The sequence below is a fragment of the Pongo abelii genome, chromosome 1, assembly GCF_028885655.2.
Source record: "Pongo abelii isolate AG06213 chromosome 1, NHGRI_mPonAbe1-v2.0_pri, whole genome shotgun sequence".
NCBI lineage: Eukaryota > Metazoa > Chordata > Mammalia > Primates > Hominidae > Pongo > Pongo abelii.
In genome coordinates, this window is record NC_071985.2 from 210,422,127 (window position 1) to 210,436,259 (window position 14,133).

The window sequence follows — 14,133 nt, forward strand, 5'->3', positions numbered from 1 at the left end:
ATTAACTGGTGTTATCTATCCTTTTCCATCCTGTCTGAGCATGCAAAGGGGGCTTAGAAGACCCAGTTATGGCTGGGTGTGGTGGCTCATGTCTGTAATCCCAGCACTTTGGGAGGCCGAGGCAGGCGGATCACCTGAGATCAGGAGTTCAAGACCAGCCTAGCCAACATGGTGGAACCCCATCTCTACAAAAATACAAAAATTAGCCAGGCATGATGGTGGGTGCCTGTAATCCCAGCTACTTGGGAGGTTGAGGTGGGAGAATCGCTTGAACCTGGGAGGCAGGGGATTGCAGTGAGCCGAGATCGCACCATTGCACTCCAGCCTGGGTGACAGAGCGAGACTCTGCCTAAACAAAGAAACAAACAAACAAACAAAAAAACCCAGTTCTAAATCATATAAATAGAAGACCCAGTTCTAGTCATGTGGCTTTCATTTATCTTTTGGGGAATGTCCCTCCTATGCCTTTGTAGAACGCAACAAATCGTTATTAAAAACAAATGTCCAATTCGAAAAACAAACACAAACAAACTGTTGACACAGTTCAGCAAATTGGTAGTCTTGGCAAATGAAATTAAAGGATATTTCAGGTCTAGCTTCTGGGGGAAAGTGGGTTTTGGAGATGATTCCACTTGAAAATTAGGGCTAGTTAGTGCTGAAGACTTATTGTCTATGGTATCCAGCAGTTTTTTGATATGTTTGTCTTCATTCCCCTCATCCTCTGCAGCCATAAAGTTCTTTAGATTACTCTTCTTCACCTTCACTGTTGGTAAAAAGTTATCTCAAAGTTCCATCTGCCTTATTGCCTCAGTATTTTAAAAGCTCAGTCCCATTCTTTTCTACCTCATTCTTGATGTCCCTTTACTACCTGTTTCTGCTGGGTCTGGTAGAACCTGTGCACAAATGTGAGCAAAGTCCTAAGTTCTTAATTTTTTTTTTTCCAATATCTCTTCTATCTCCTAACCCATAAGTGAAAACATGGCTTTTACTGTAATGAATGCTATTATTTCTGTTTTCATTGGTTGAATACTCTGCAACTCCTTGGACGAGGGGAGTAGTCATTGTAGTTCTAGTCATTCACTGTCCCTCTAGACCATTGTTTTGCCATTTTTGCACAGCTTCTGATTTTTCAAAAAGTCCTTACCATCTGTTCTCTCCCCACTTTTATTGCTTTTTGTCTTTTGTCTTATTGCTTTATTTGCTTTTGTCTGATGACTTCCAGATCCACATGGATCAGTTTTCTTCTTCATTGCATTCTCTAGTATCCAGTACCTCACTCTCATCAGTTAATCTTTCTCTCTTCCATCTTCAGCTTCGCTATTGAGTCTTTCTTTTCAGACTACAAATACAGAGGTCTTGTTTATCCTAAAACAAATAAAAATTTTCTGCCTTTTTATCTTTTTGAATTATTGCCATCTTTTTCTTCTTTTACTTCTAAACATTTTTTGTTTTTGTTTTTGAGACGGAGTCTGGCTCCATCACCAGGCTGGAGTGCAGTAGCGTGATCTTGGCTCACTGCAACCTCTGCTTCCCGGGTTCAAGCAATTCTCCTGCCTCAGCCTCCCGAGTAGCTGGGATTACAGGCGTGTGCCACCACACCCAGCTAATTTTTGTATTTTTAGTAGAGACAGGGTTTCACCATGTTGGTCAGGCTGGTCTCGATCTCATGACCTCGTGATCCGCCCACCTCGGCCTCCCAGAGTGCTGGGATTATAGGCGTGAACCACCACGCCCAGCCCTTTTACTTCTAAACATTTTAAAAATGGCATTCTGTATGCAGCTTTTGCTTTTACACTCACTCACTTTTTAAGACTTCTCCTGTCTTGTTTCTGTCCCCAACACTACTGTAAATGTACATTCAAAAGACCCAATGTCTGTATATTCAGACATTTTCCTAGCCTTGTTTTCCTTAATATCGCTGCAATATTTAAGTTGTTGATCATCTTCCTTGAGCCTCTTTGACTATGAGTTAAAAATATATGTGTTTGACCCCATCTAGCCTGGTAAGGCCATTTTGCCTGGCATTTGGCTGGTTGTTGGACTCTGGTGTTCATCTTGTGGCCTGTACTGACTAGCAGAGAAAGGGTGGAGCATGTTGGCACTGTGAATCTTATAGTGCTCTGTACTCTGTGGACTTTTAAGTAAATAATTGATTTGACTTGCTAGTCTTCCTGTTTTCTCTTCCTCTCTCCTCAGTCCTGCTGTGGCTCGTGTGTAAAATGGATTGGTCACTTCTGGTCTTAACTCTGGTTAAATCTATAACAAGTAAAAAGTCTTATGTTGTTTTAAGAGTGGACTTTCTTAATTTTTATTTTTTAATTTAATTTTTTTTTTTTTTTTTAGGCAAGGTCTCACTCTGTCACCTGGGCTGGAATACAGTGTTGCCATCATGGCTCACTGCAGACTTGACCTGCCAGGCTCAAGCAATCCTCCAGCCTCTGCCTCTTGAGTAGCTAGGACCATACGTGTGTGCCACCACACCTGGCTAATTTTAAACATTTTTGGTAGAGATTGGTCTCTCTGTGTTTCTTAGGCTGGTCTTGAACTCCTGGGATCAAGTGGTCTTCTCACCGTGGCCTCCCAAAGCATTGGGATTATAGGCCAGACTTTTTGAAAAAATGATATGGATTAAATCCTTTGGTAAATGCTTGTTAGATTTTCCCAAAAATTTTGGGAAATTTTAATATCAATTAGTGTCCTAAATGAGAATATTTTTGTGTTCTCTTTTATTTTAGTGTGGTTTCATGAAACAAATCAGATTCTATCACAGAAAAATAATTACACTGAGAATCTCAGTAGAATAGAATTCACAAGCACCACTTATTTTCAGGAATATTTGCTGTGACAGTTCCCTGGAGTTTGTCATTGAATTTTGAGCTGAAGTTGCCCAGTTTCAGAAAGTTGCAGAGATAGCTGGGAAGAAGTAGCATGAGATTTGGGTTAGGCTAATACAAATTTAGTAAAGCAAATTTTCGAGATGACCTGATTTTTTGAGAAGGAAACAGTACTGAGTTATGCCACTTTGGTGGTTGTTGTTTTGTTGTGCTACATTAAATGACCTTTGAAGATTGTCTTCTTGAAATTTTTTTTTTAACCTTGGGAGATTTGAGTCATTCACTATTTTCAGATGTTTATCACCTCCTCTGACAAGAAATGGAATTATTCAGCCCAGAGAGATGAAAAAGAGCTTTGAACTCAGTCTGAAGGTTCCGGGTCAGTCTTTGTCATTATCTACCTGTATGAACTTGAGCAAGTCACAAATCCCTTTACCTTTTGGGTTTGAGATTTGTCAAATGAAAAAGTAAGTAATTTTAAGAAGATACTACCTATTTTAATTTGGGGCATTTGATGAAAAGCCATACAGAGTGACTCTCATGTAATTAGAAATGTGGCAGTTTATATTAAGAGATAAGGGTTTGCAGTATTATCACTACACATAAGAAACACAATGTAGCTATTGTATTCTTGTATTTCTTAAGTTCAAAATGGTAGAAGAGATGCTTACATAGGCAGCAATATTAGTTACATGGATTATAAATTTACTGGAAAATATTACCAAAGTATGGAGACACTGAAATGTGAAATGTAAAACATATGCCCATTTCAAGATTACTTGATAGCTTTGAGTCAAACATTTTTTAGATACTTGTTTACATGGAAAATGGCAAAGAAAAATGAAATAAAAATATTAACAATAGTAGCTAATGGTGTTTGCTTAGCACTTACTATGTATAGCCAACAACTATTCTGAGATGAGTTTATAATCCATTTAATTTTTTTTTTTTTTTTTTTTTTGGTAGAGACTGGGTCTTACTATGTTGCCCAGGCTGGTTTCAAACTCCTGGCCTCAAGTGATCCTTCCACCTCAGCCTTCCAAAGTGCTTGCTTGGTTTACAGGTGTGAGCACCTGGCTTGGCCAACTTTCTTAAAGCATTAAGCATTTCTTTTTTTTTTTGGAGATAGAGTCTTGCTCTGTCACCCCAGGCTGAAGTGCAGTGGTGCGATCTTGGCTCACTACAACTTCTGCCTCCTGAGTTCAAGTGATTCTCCTACCTCTCAGCCTCCCGAGTAGTTGGGATTACAGGCTCCCACCACCATGCCTTGCTAATTTTTGTATTTTTAGTAGAGATGGGGTTTCACTATGTTGGTTAGGCTGCTCTGGAACCCCTGACCTAAGGTGATCCACCCGCCTTGGCCTCCCAAAGTGCTGGGATTACAGGCATGAGCCATGGTGCCAGGCCAGCATTAAGCATTTCTTAAAGCCCATTTAGTTATTATTATTTTTTGAGATGGAGTCTCACTCTGTTACCCAGGCTGGAGTGCAGTGGCGCGATCTCGGCTCACTGCAACCTCCGCCTCCTGGGCTCACGCCATTCTCCTGCCTCAGCCTCCCGAGTAGTTGGGACTACAGGTGCCTGCCACCACGCCCGGCTAATTTTTTGTATTTTTAGTAGAGATGGGGTTTCATCATGTTAGCCAGGATGGTCTTGAGCTCCTGACCTCATGGTCCGCCTGCCTCGGCCTCCCAAAGTGCTGGGATTACAGGCGTGAGCCATCGCACCCAGCCTATTATTATTTTTTTTGGAGACAGAGTCTCATTCTGTCACCAAGACTGTAGTACAGTGGTGTGATCACTGCTCACTGCAGCCTTGATCTTCCCGGGCTCAGGTGATCCTGCCACCTCTACCGCCCAAGTAGCTGGGACTATAGGCGCACACCACTACACCTAATTTTTGTATTGTTTTGATAGAGATAGGGTTTTGCCATGTTGCCCAGGCTGATCTCAAACTCCTGGGTTCAAGCGATCCTCCCACCTTGGCCTCCCAAAGTGCTGGCATTGCAGGTGTGAGGCACCGCACGGGGGTCCCATTTAGTTCTTAAATTCTATGTGATAGGTATTATCCCTATTTTACACATGAGGACACTGAGACGCAGTTAAGTAACTTGCCCATACGGCTATTAGTGACGTTGTGTGACTAGGTTTGTGTGACTTCAGAGCCTATGTTCCGTGTAAATTTATCTGTTAAATGTTAATCTCAGAATGCATAAAGATAATGGTTCATGGGCTGGGCGTGGTGGGTCACACCTGTAATCCCAGCACTTTGGGTGGCTGAGGCAGGCAGATCATAAGGTCAAGGGATCGAGACCATCCTGGCCAACACGGTGAAACCCCGTCTCTACTAAAAATACAAAAATTAGCTGGGCGTGGTGGCATGTGCCTGTAGACCCAGCTACTCGAGAGGCTGAGGCAGCAGAATCGCTTGAATCCAGGAGGTGGAGGTTTCAGTGAGCCGAGATCACGCCACTGCACTCCAGCCTGGTGACAGAGGGAGACTCCGTCTTGAAAAAAAAGATTGTGGTGTTATGATGGTGAGGACAAAGAATTCAAGTTATTTGTTGAATGTTTTAGTAGGTTATTGTGTTTGCTTCCTTAATCCATGCGTAGTAATATTCTAACCTAATTTTCATTACATAAGTATATTTGAGTAATGTATACTCAAATTTATTGACTCAAATGAATTGAGTTTGAATTCCAGCTCTACCATATAATATTTGTGTAAACTAGGGAAAGGAACTCTGTTTTTCTGGGCCTCAGTTTACTCATCTTAAAAATGAGGTTGGCCGGCTGCAGTGGCTCACACCTGTAATCCCAGCACTTTGGGAGGCTGAGGCGGGCGGATCATCTGAGGTCAGGAGTTCCAGACCAGCCTGACCAATAATGATGAAACCCTGTCTCTACTAAAAATACAAAATTAGCCAGGTGTGATGACATGCGCATGTAATCCCACCTACTCAGGAGGCTGAGACAGGAGCATCTCTTGAACTCAGGAGGCGGAGGTTGCAGTGAGCTGAGATTGCGCCATTGCATTCCAGCCTGGGCAACAAGAGTAAGACTCCATCTCAGAAAAAAAAAAAAAAAAAAAAAAAAATCAACCTAAGCCTGGGCAACAAGAGTGAAACTCCGTCTCAAAAAAAAAAAAAAAGAGGTTAATAGTATCTGCCTCATAGGGTTGTTGTGAGACAATACGTTAGTTCACGCAGAGGGCTTTAAATGACACAAAACAAACACAATAAATATTACCTATTATTATTGTGTTACGCTTTTAAGTTTTTCAAGTACTCTAACATTTCCTTCAAATAGCATTCCTGTGAGAGAGGTAGGGTCTAGAGTCTGTTATATTGTCTTGTTTTACAAAGAAATCCATGAAGAAACTTATTTAAGCACACCAGAACAAAATTAAAAGAAATAGGCTGGGCATAGTGGCTCACACCTGTAAGCCCAGCACTTTGAGAGGCTGAGGCAGGAGGATCCCTTGAGCCCAGAAATTTGAGACCAGCCTGGGCAACATGGTGAAACCCTGTCTTTACAAACACACAAAATACAAAAAATTAGCTGGGCGTGGTGACATGTGCCTGTGGTCCCAGCTACTTGGGAGGCTGAGGTGGGAAGATCACTTGAGTCTGGGAGGTTGAGGCTGCAGTGAGCTGTGATCATGCCACTGCATTGCAGCCTGGGTGACAGAGCAAGACCCTGTCTCAAAAAAAAACAACGAAAAAATCCCCCCAAAACCCCCACCAAAATGAAAAGAAATACAATTTAAAACATTCCTTAACCCCAACCTGAAAGAGAAAAATAAAAAGGCTTGGGATGTGTTCTAATAGTTAACTCTCTTATATAAGCAGGACTAACCTGTGGTATTTGGAATGATAGAAGAGATCATTGCTGGCTACTCCTTTCTTCTTTTGGTTTTTTATTCTCTTCCTGCTGTTAGATGGGAGGTGGGGAGCATGTTATTGCATCTTTCTTATGTCCTAGTCTAGCCTAGCCATCTGGGAAGCTGAGAAACAATATTTGAAGGATATCACATTTGCCAGGAACTGGGAAGACAGCTTACCTTTTTATGTGAAAAAAAGGTAAAATGAGAGGAGACGTGAGCTACCAGTATGATCTGTTGGTGTTATGTGAGTTGTTTCACCAATTTAACTCTTAAATGGATTTAATGGAATCCCACTCTTTTGTCGTGTGTCAGTTTCTTGCAGTCGTTTAGAGACATTTTTGGAATCTAAGTACTTCTAGGGCTTTTTTCCCTTCTTACAGCCTTATGCCACTTGATATCTCTCAGCTGTCAGCACCTGATTTTGCTGAAGTATGTACTGCAAGATCTCTGCATTGCTGTAACCAGATCTGGGTCAGATGTACCCTTTCCATCTCTTCGATGAAAAGATTTATTTGCGTTTCTCCCTCAAGCTAGTGTGCTATAGCATTGGAGACTCTTCCATATCCTTTGGAAAAACCTGAAAAGAAGAGTCTTTGAGAAGTCACCTTGTGTTGGGGCTTCTCTTGGCTAGCATTTCTCTGGCTGTAGCCTTCCCTTACATTTAATACATAAAAGCACTGTCTTCAGCAAATGTGTATTGTACCTGTCCTTGCAAGAGGCTACTAACATTAGTTACTGGAAATGCAGAGAGTATAACAATCAAAGCATATTGGATTAGACTGAGTTACGATTGAAGATAGATAACGCATTATACTGTAATGGAATAGAGCTTTAGGATAAGGCAGTTCTGAATTTTAATTCTCAGTTCTGCCTCTTAATACCACTGTGACCCTGAGCAAATTGCATAACCTCCCTGAACCTCAGTTTTCTCATCTGTAAAATAGAAGTACCAACAATACCTAGTTCTTAGGGTTGTTTGAAGAGTTAAATGAGATAATAAATTTGTAACACCTAACAGAATGCTGGGATGTATTACTGTGAACTGTTATGAACCTTTCTGAAGTTGAGTTTCTCATTAAAATTGGGATATTAATACTTATCTCAGATTTGTTGTAAAAATGAAATAAGGATGGTAAACAGCCTGGCGCAAAGGTTTTATATAGCATAACAATCCTAGAGGGATGTTTATGGTAAGAATATGTGCAAAAAACAACTGAAGCAACTAAAACACTATAGACGGTGTTTCTACTGAAGTCATACCATCACCAGTAACTAGTCAGTGCCGCTTCAGCAATCTGGGTTACTCTGGCTGTGCCGAACTAAGTATGTGCGTTTCCAGTTGTATTTTGCCCACTATTTATTATTTCCTTAGTGTATCTGAAAATCTAGTAATTTTTCTTTTTTATACATAGATTCTACTCATTTTAAGAGTCAGCTTAAATTTTACCATAGACCAGGTACGGTGGCTCACGCCTGTAATCCCAGCACTTTGGGAGGCTTAGGCAGGCGGATCACGAGGTCAGGAGTTCGAGACCAGCCTGGCCAATGTGGTGAAACCCTGTCTCTACTAAAAATGCAAAAATTAGCTGGGCTTGGTGGCAGGTACCTGAAATCCCAGCTACCCGGGAGGCTGAGGCAGGGGAATTGCTGGAACCCAGGAGACGGAGGTTGCAGTGAGTGGAGATCGTGCCACTGCACTCCACCCTGGACAAGAGAGTAAGACTCTGTCGAAAAACAAAAAAGAAAAAAAAAATAGAGACGAAGTCTTACCATGTAGCCCAGGCTGCTTTCAAACTCCTGAGCTCAAGCAATCCTCCTGCCTCAGCCTCCCAAAGTGCTAGGATTACAGGTGTGAGCCACCGTGCCTGGCCTATTTATTCTTTAAAATCTACCTTTAGGTATCTTCTCTTCTGTGAGACCTTCCCTGATCCATAGTAAGTTGCAGTTGACTCTTGAACAATGTGGGAGTTAGGGGTGCCAACCCTCTGGTGCTGTCAAAAATCTGTGTGTGTGTGTGTGTACATATATATATATATATATATTTTATGCACCCACCATTTATTGGATGCCTGTGTGCCCAGCATCTCAGGTGTGAAGCCAGACCACCAGAGCTCTGTTGTTGTAAGCCGTAATGTGTAATTCTGGCCCCATCATACCCTAAAGTCCAATTCAGAACTCAGATTATCCCGAGGCCACATATGCACCTGGAGAAACCAGACTCATCAGAAGGGACTGGCAGCTCCTTCCTCAGTGATCAAACAGCAAAAATGTGCTTTCAAAGTGGGAGGCAATGCCAAAAAGAAAAAAATTGCCTTAAGAGAAAAACCATTACAGAAGGAGAAATGACTGTCACCAAAATTAAAGTGTCATGTATCTACAAAATAAAATATTAAGTAAAAATAATGTGTTAAAAAGACCTTTTAAAATTTAGAGTAGGCTAGATGCAGTGGTTTATACCTGTAATCCCAGCACTTTGGGAGTCTAAGGCAGGAGGATTACTTGAGTCCAGGAGTACGAGACCAGCCTGGGCAATGTAGCAAGATCCTGTTTCTACAAAACATTTTTAAAAATTAGCTGGGCTTTTGCCGGACATGGTGGCTCATGCCTGTAATCCCAGCACTTTGGGAGGCCGAGGCGGGTGGGTCACCTGAGGTTGGGAGTTCGAGACCACTCTGACCAACATGGAGAAACCCGTCTCTACTAAAAAAATACAAAATTAGCTGGGTGTGGTGGCACATGCCTGTAATCCCAGCTACATGGGAGGCTGAGGCAGGAGAATCGCTTGAACCTGGGAGGCGGAGGTTGCAGTGAGCCGGAGATGGTGCCGTTGCACTCCAGCCTGGGCAACAAGAGCGAAACTGTCTCAAAAAAAAAAAAAAAAAAAAATTAGCTGGGCATGGTGGTGTGTGCATGTGGTCCCAGCTGCCCCCAGGCTGAGGTGAGAGGATTGCTTGAGCCCAGGAGGTCAAGGCTCCAGTGAACTATGATCTCGCCCCTGCTCTCTAGCCTGGGGGACATTGAGACCCTGTTTCCAAAAAAACACAAAAATTAGAGTAAAAACTTCAAGATGATTTTATGTTATGGACCATGAGATCTCCCTGCTTGGCCTATAGTGCTTTGGTGGCCCATGTGGCAGAGGGGTGGCTGCACCGCTATGCCCACCCACCTTGCTGCCCAGGCCAAAATGTAACACACTGAATACTATGTCCTTGGGTGCTCACACTCCCTCCAGGGACACCAGAGACTCATTGCAATTGGCCAGTGATGTGGCTTGCTCCCCTCATCAGCTCTGACCAGTGATACCCATGTGAGTGGTTGAAGGCAAGGACACACCTGTCTTCTTGGGTCCCTTGAACATGGCATGAGGGTGTGGCTTGCCCACAGGAGGCTCAAGGGATACACTGGGAGGGCACTGCCCAAGGCTTTTTGTCTCCCCTATAAGGTCCCAGGCTCCCTTGCCTGGCTCCCCTGAACTCAAAGCAGAAAGCAGGTTTCCTGAAATCTAGCCTTCCTCCTTTGCCCCACCTTCCAGGAATGTGGGGCCAGGCTGTGTCCGATTCTCCAAGAGCCAGGCTGAGGGCTAGTTGTCACGCATGGGTGGCTCCAACCTGCTGGCCTGGTCAGAGGAGAGGGGTGGTAGGGACTGCTCCTCTCCCAGCCCACAGACCAGGTAGCTGTGGTTGTACTTGGCCTCTTTGCCGTACAGCTCCAGGAGGACCTTGGTGAGCTCTTTATCCGCCTTCTCCCTGGGCACACTGTGGCTAAGGAGCCAGCCTGTGAGGTGCTTGAGCATTGGATTGGGCTCCAGCATGAGCCTGGTGTGGCCTGGCTGGCTCTGATGCCAGAGCAGGCCAATGTCAGAGATGGTCTGGAGCTCCATCATAGCCTCTAGCAGAGTGACCAGGGAGAGATGTAGCTCTGAGGGTGCTGCCAGCGGCAGGTGTTGCCAGCAGCAGACACTGCTGTAGGCCCTGAGTAAAGGGCATGTCCTTGGGTGCCACCAGCTCATGTGAGGGGGACAAGGGGTAAAGGAGGCCGAGAGGGGCTCACAGTAGATCGAATCGAGCATGCCTGTCTTGCACACCAGCTGGATGCCCTCCTCCGTGGTGGTCCAGGGCTAGAAAGGCAGCTTGGTGGCCTCAAAGGGCAGGAAGGACTTTTAGCGCTGGCATCAGGCTCTGAGCAGCCAGGCAAGCAGTGCCATGCCACTTTCCCACAAGGCATTGCAGTGGTAGTTGAAGATGGCATTGTGAGTCAAGTTGCCCAGTAGCACCACCAGCTCCCAGGAGTTCAAGGACAGGGCGTGGCCCACCGGTTGTGCATCTGCAAGATCCAGGTGATCATGAACTGCTTGGGGTTCTGCTTGAAGCCACAAGAGATGGCCAGGAGCTTGGTGTAAGTGTAATATGTGTAGTACATATGTGTAATATGTGTAGTACCCTTTCTCCCACCCATGTGAGTGGCTACCATTTGTCAGCCATGGTTGTAGTTGCCCTAAGTCAGAAAACAGCAGAGAGTCTGGATAGGTGCTACTACAGGAGTGAGAAGAATGGCCAGGCCCTTCAACTCCTGAAGGAAGCACCAAGAGCAAGGCTCTTGGACTCCTGGAGGAAACATCATGATGGGGGGATAGTAGTAGGGTGGCCCCTCAACTTGAAAATACACCCAGCCCTTACTCTCTCCAAGGCCTGAGTGCAACCTTTGACTTCTCCAAAACTTAATGGCCTCCTGTTGACCAATAACATAAACAGTTAACACTTTTTTTTTTTTTTTTGAGACAGAATTTTGCTCTGCCCTCCAGGCTGGTATACAGTGGCATGAGCACAGCTTACAGCAGTCTCAGCCTCCCAGGCTCAAGTGATCCTCCCACCTCAGCCTCCTAAGTAGTTGGGTCTATAGGTACGTGCCACCAAGCCCAGCTAATTTTTAAAATTTCTTTTTAGAGACGAGGTCTTGCTATGTTGCCAGGGCTGGTCTCGAACTCCTGGCCTCAAGCAATCCTCTTGCTTCAGCCTCTCAGTGTTGGAATTCCAGGTGTGAACCACTATATTAGACCCACATATTTTCTGTGTTGTATGTATTATATACTTGTATTCTTATAATAAATTATGCTAAAGAAACTGTTACAAAAATCATAAGCAGGAGAAAATATATTTACTATCCATTAAGTGGAAGAGGATCATCATAAAGGTCTTCCTTGTCATCTTCACATTGAGTAGGCTGAGGAGGGAGAGGAAGGGTTGGTCTTGCTGTCTTGGGGTAGTGAAGGTAGAAGAAAATCCATCCGTAAATGGACTTGCACAGTTCAAACCCATGTTGTTCAAGGTCACCTATACCTCCTTCTGCCCTTTGTACATCCGTTGTTGCACTTAACACATTGTGTTGTAATTATTTGCGTACTTTATTTATAATAGACTATGAATATCATAAGATCAGACTATCTCTGTATTCCCACTTTATAGTACATGCCTTGCTCAATAGATACTGAATTGAGACCTTGATGCTTTCACCTTGTGTTGGCATTTTACTTTTTCCAACCAGAGAGGGCATGAATGGGAAATGAGTGGGAAGTATGCTTTGGTGTCTGTGTGTGTGTGTGTGAAAAAAAAAAATATATCTCTCTCTATATCTGTATCTATATATACACACATTATGTATACAAAATATACATATGATGTGTGTGTATATATATATATATTTTTTTTTTTTTTTTTTTTTTTTTTGAGATGGAGTCTTGCTGTGTCACCCAGGCTGAAGTACAGTGGTGTGATCTTGACTCACTGCAACCTCCACCTCCCGGGTTCAAGCGATTCTCCTGCCTCAGCCTCCCGAGTAGCTGGGACTATAGGCACGTGCCACCATACCTGGCTAATTTTTGTATTTTTAGCAGAGACGAGGTTTCACCATTGCCCAGGGTGGTATCGAACTCCTGAGCTTAGACAGTCTGAACTCAGTCTCCCAAAGTGCTGGGATTACAGGCGTGAGCCACTGTGCCTGGCCTCATTTATATATATACACGTATATATACATATATACGTGTATATATATACACTATATATATACACGTATATATACACTATATATACGTATACGTGTATATATACACGTATATATGTGTATATACACGTATGTGTATATATGTATATATGTGTGTATATATGTATATATACACGTACGTGTATATATACATATATGTGTGTATATATACATATATCTGTGTATATATATGTACACGTACGTGTACACATACACATATGTGTGTATATGTACACATACGTGTATATACACGTGCGTGTATATGTATATATACGTACGTGTATATACACGTGCGTGTATATGTATATATACGTACGTGTATATACACGTGCGTGTATATGTATATATACGTACGTGTATATACACGTGTGTGTATATATGTATATGTACACGTACGTGTATATACACGTGTGTGTATATATGTATATGTACACGTACGTGTATATACACATATGTGTGTATATATGTATATGTACACGTACGTGTATATACACATATGTGTGTATATATGTGTATATGTATATATAGTACGAGTATATATACATATGTGTGTATATATGTATATATATATACACACACAAACACATAATCCATATACCACAAAAATAATTTTATGTGTATAATTCAGTGCTTTAAAAAAAATACATTCACAGGGTTGTGCAACCATCATCATTATTTAATTTCAGAACATTTTTATCACCCCCAAAAGAAACCCATACTCATTAGCAGTCAGTCTCCGTTCTCTGCTATTCTAGCCCCTGGCAATCATAATCTACTTTCTATCTCCATGGATTTGCCTATTCTGGACATTTTGTATAAATGGAATCATACCATATGTAGACTTTTGTGTCTAACTTCTTTCATTTGCTATAGTGTTTTCCAGGTTCATCCACATTTTGTAGTATCTATCGGTGCTTCGTTTTATTTTTTTTAGGGTTAATAACCCATTGTATAATAATATTGCATTTTGTGCTCGGGCGCGGTGGCTCACGCCTGTAATCCTAGCTCTTTGGGAGGCTGAGGCGGGTGGATTGCCTGAGCTTGGGAGTTCGAGACCAGCCTGGGCCACACGGTAAAACCCCATCTCTACTAAAATACAAAAAAAAATTAGCCAGTCATGATGGCATGCACCTGTAATCCCAGCTACTCGGGAGGCTAAGACAGGAGAATCGCTTGAACCTGGGAGGTAGAGGTTGCAGTGAGCCGAGATCGTGCCATTGCACTCCAGCATGGGCAACAGAGCAAGACTCCATCTCAAGATAAAATAATAGTAATAGTAATACATTTTATTTATCTGTTTATTAGTTGATGGACAGTTTTCACTTTTTGGCTGTCATGAATACTTCTACAAGTTTTGGTATGGACATAAGTTTTCATT

At 42.7% G+C, this 14,133-nt stretch overlaps 1 protein-coding gene across 10 annotated transcripts in view; it reads left to right on the forward strand.

Moving 5' to 3' along the window:
• Positions 1–14,133, forward strand: part of LUZP1 (leucine zipper protein 1) — a 97,021-nt gene that overhangs the window by 26,884 nt on the left and 56,004 nt on the right. Inside the window, exon 1 of one of the 10 annotated variants that reach the window (XM_054555885.2) lies at positions 5,205–5,370. The exons of the other annotated variants lie outside the window; for them this stretch is intronic. The gene's annotated coding sequence lies outside the window, so the exon portion shown is untranslated. Of the gene's footprint in view, positions 1–5,204; positions 5,371–14,133 lie in introns of those variants that run through there. 10 annotated transcript variants of the gene reach the window in all.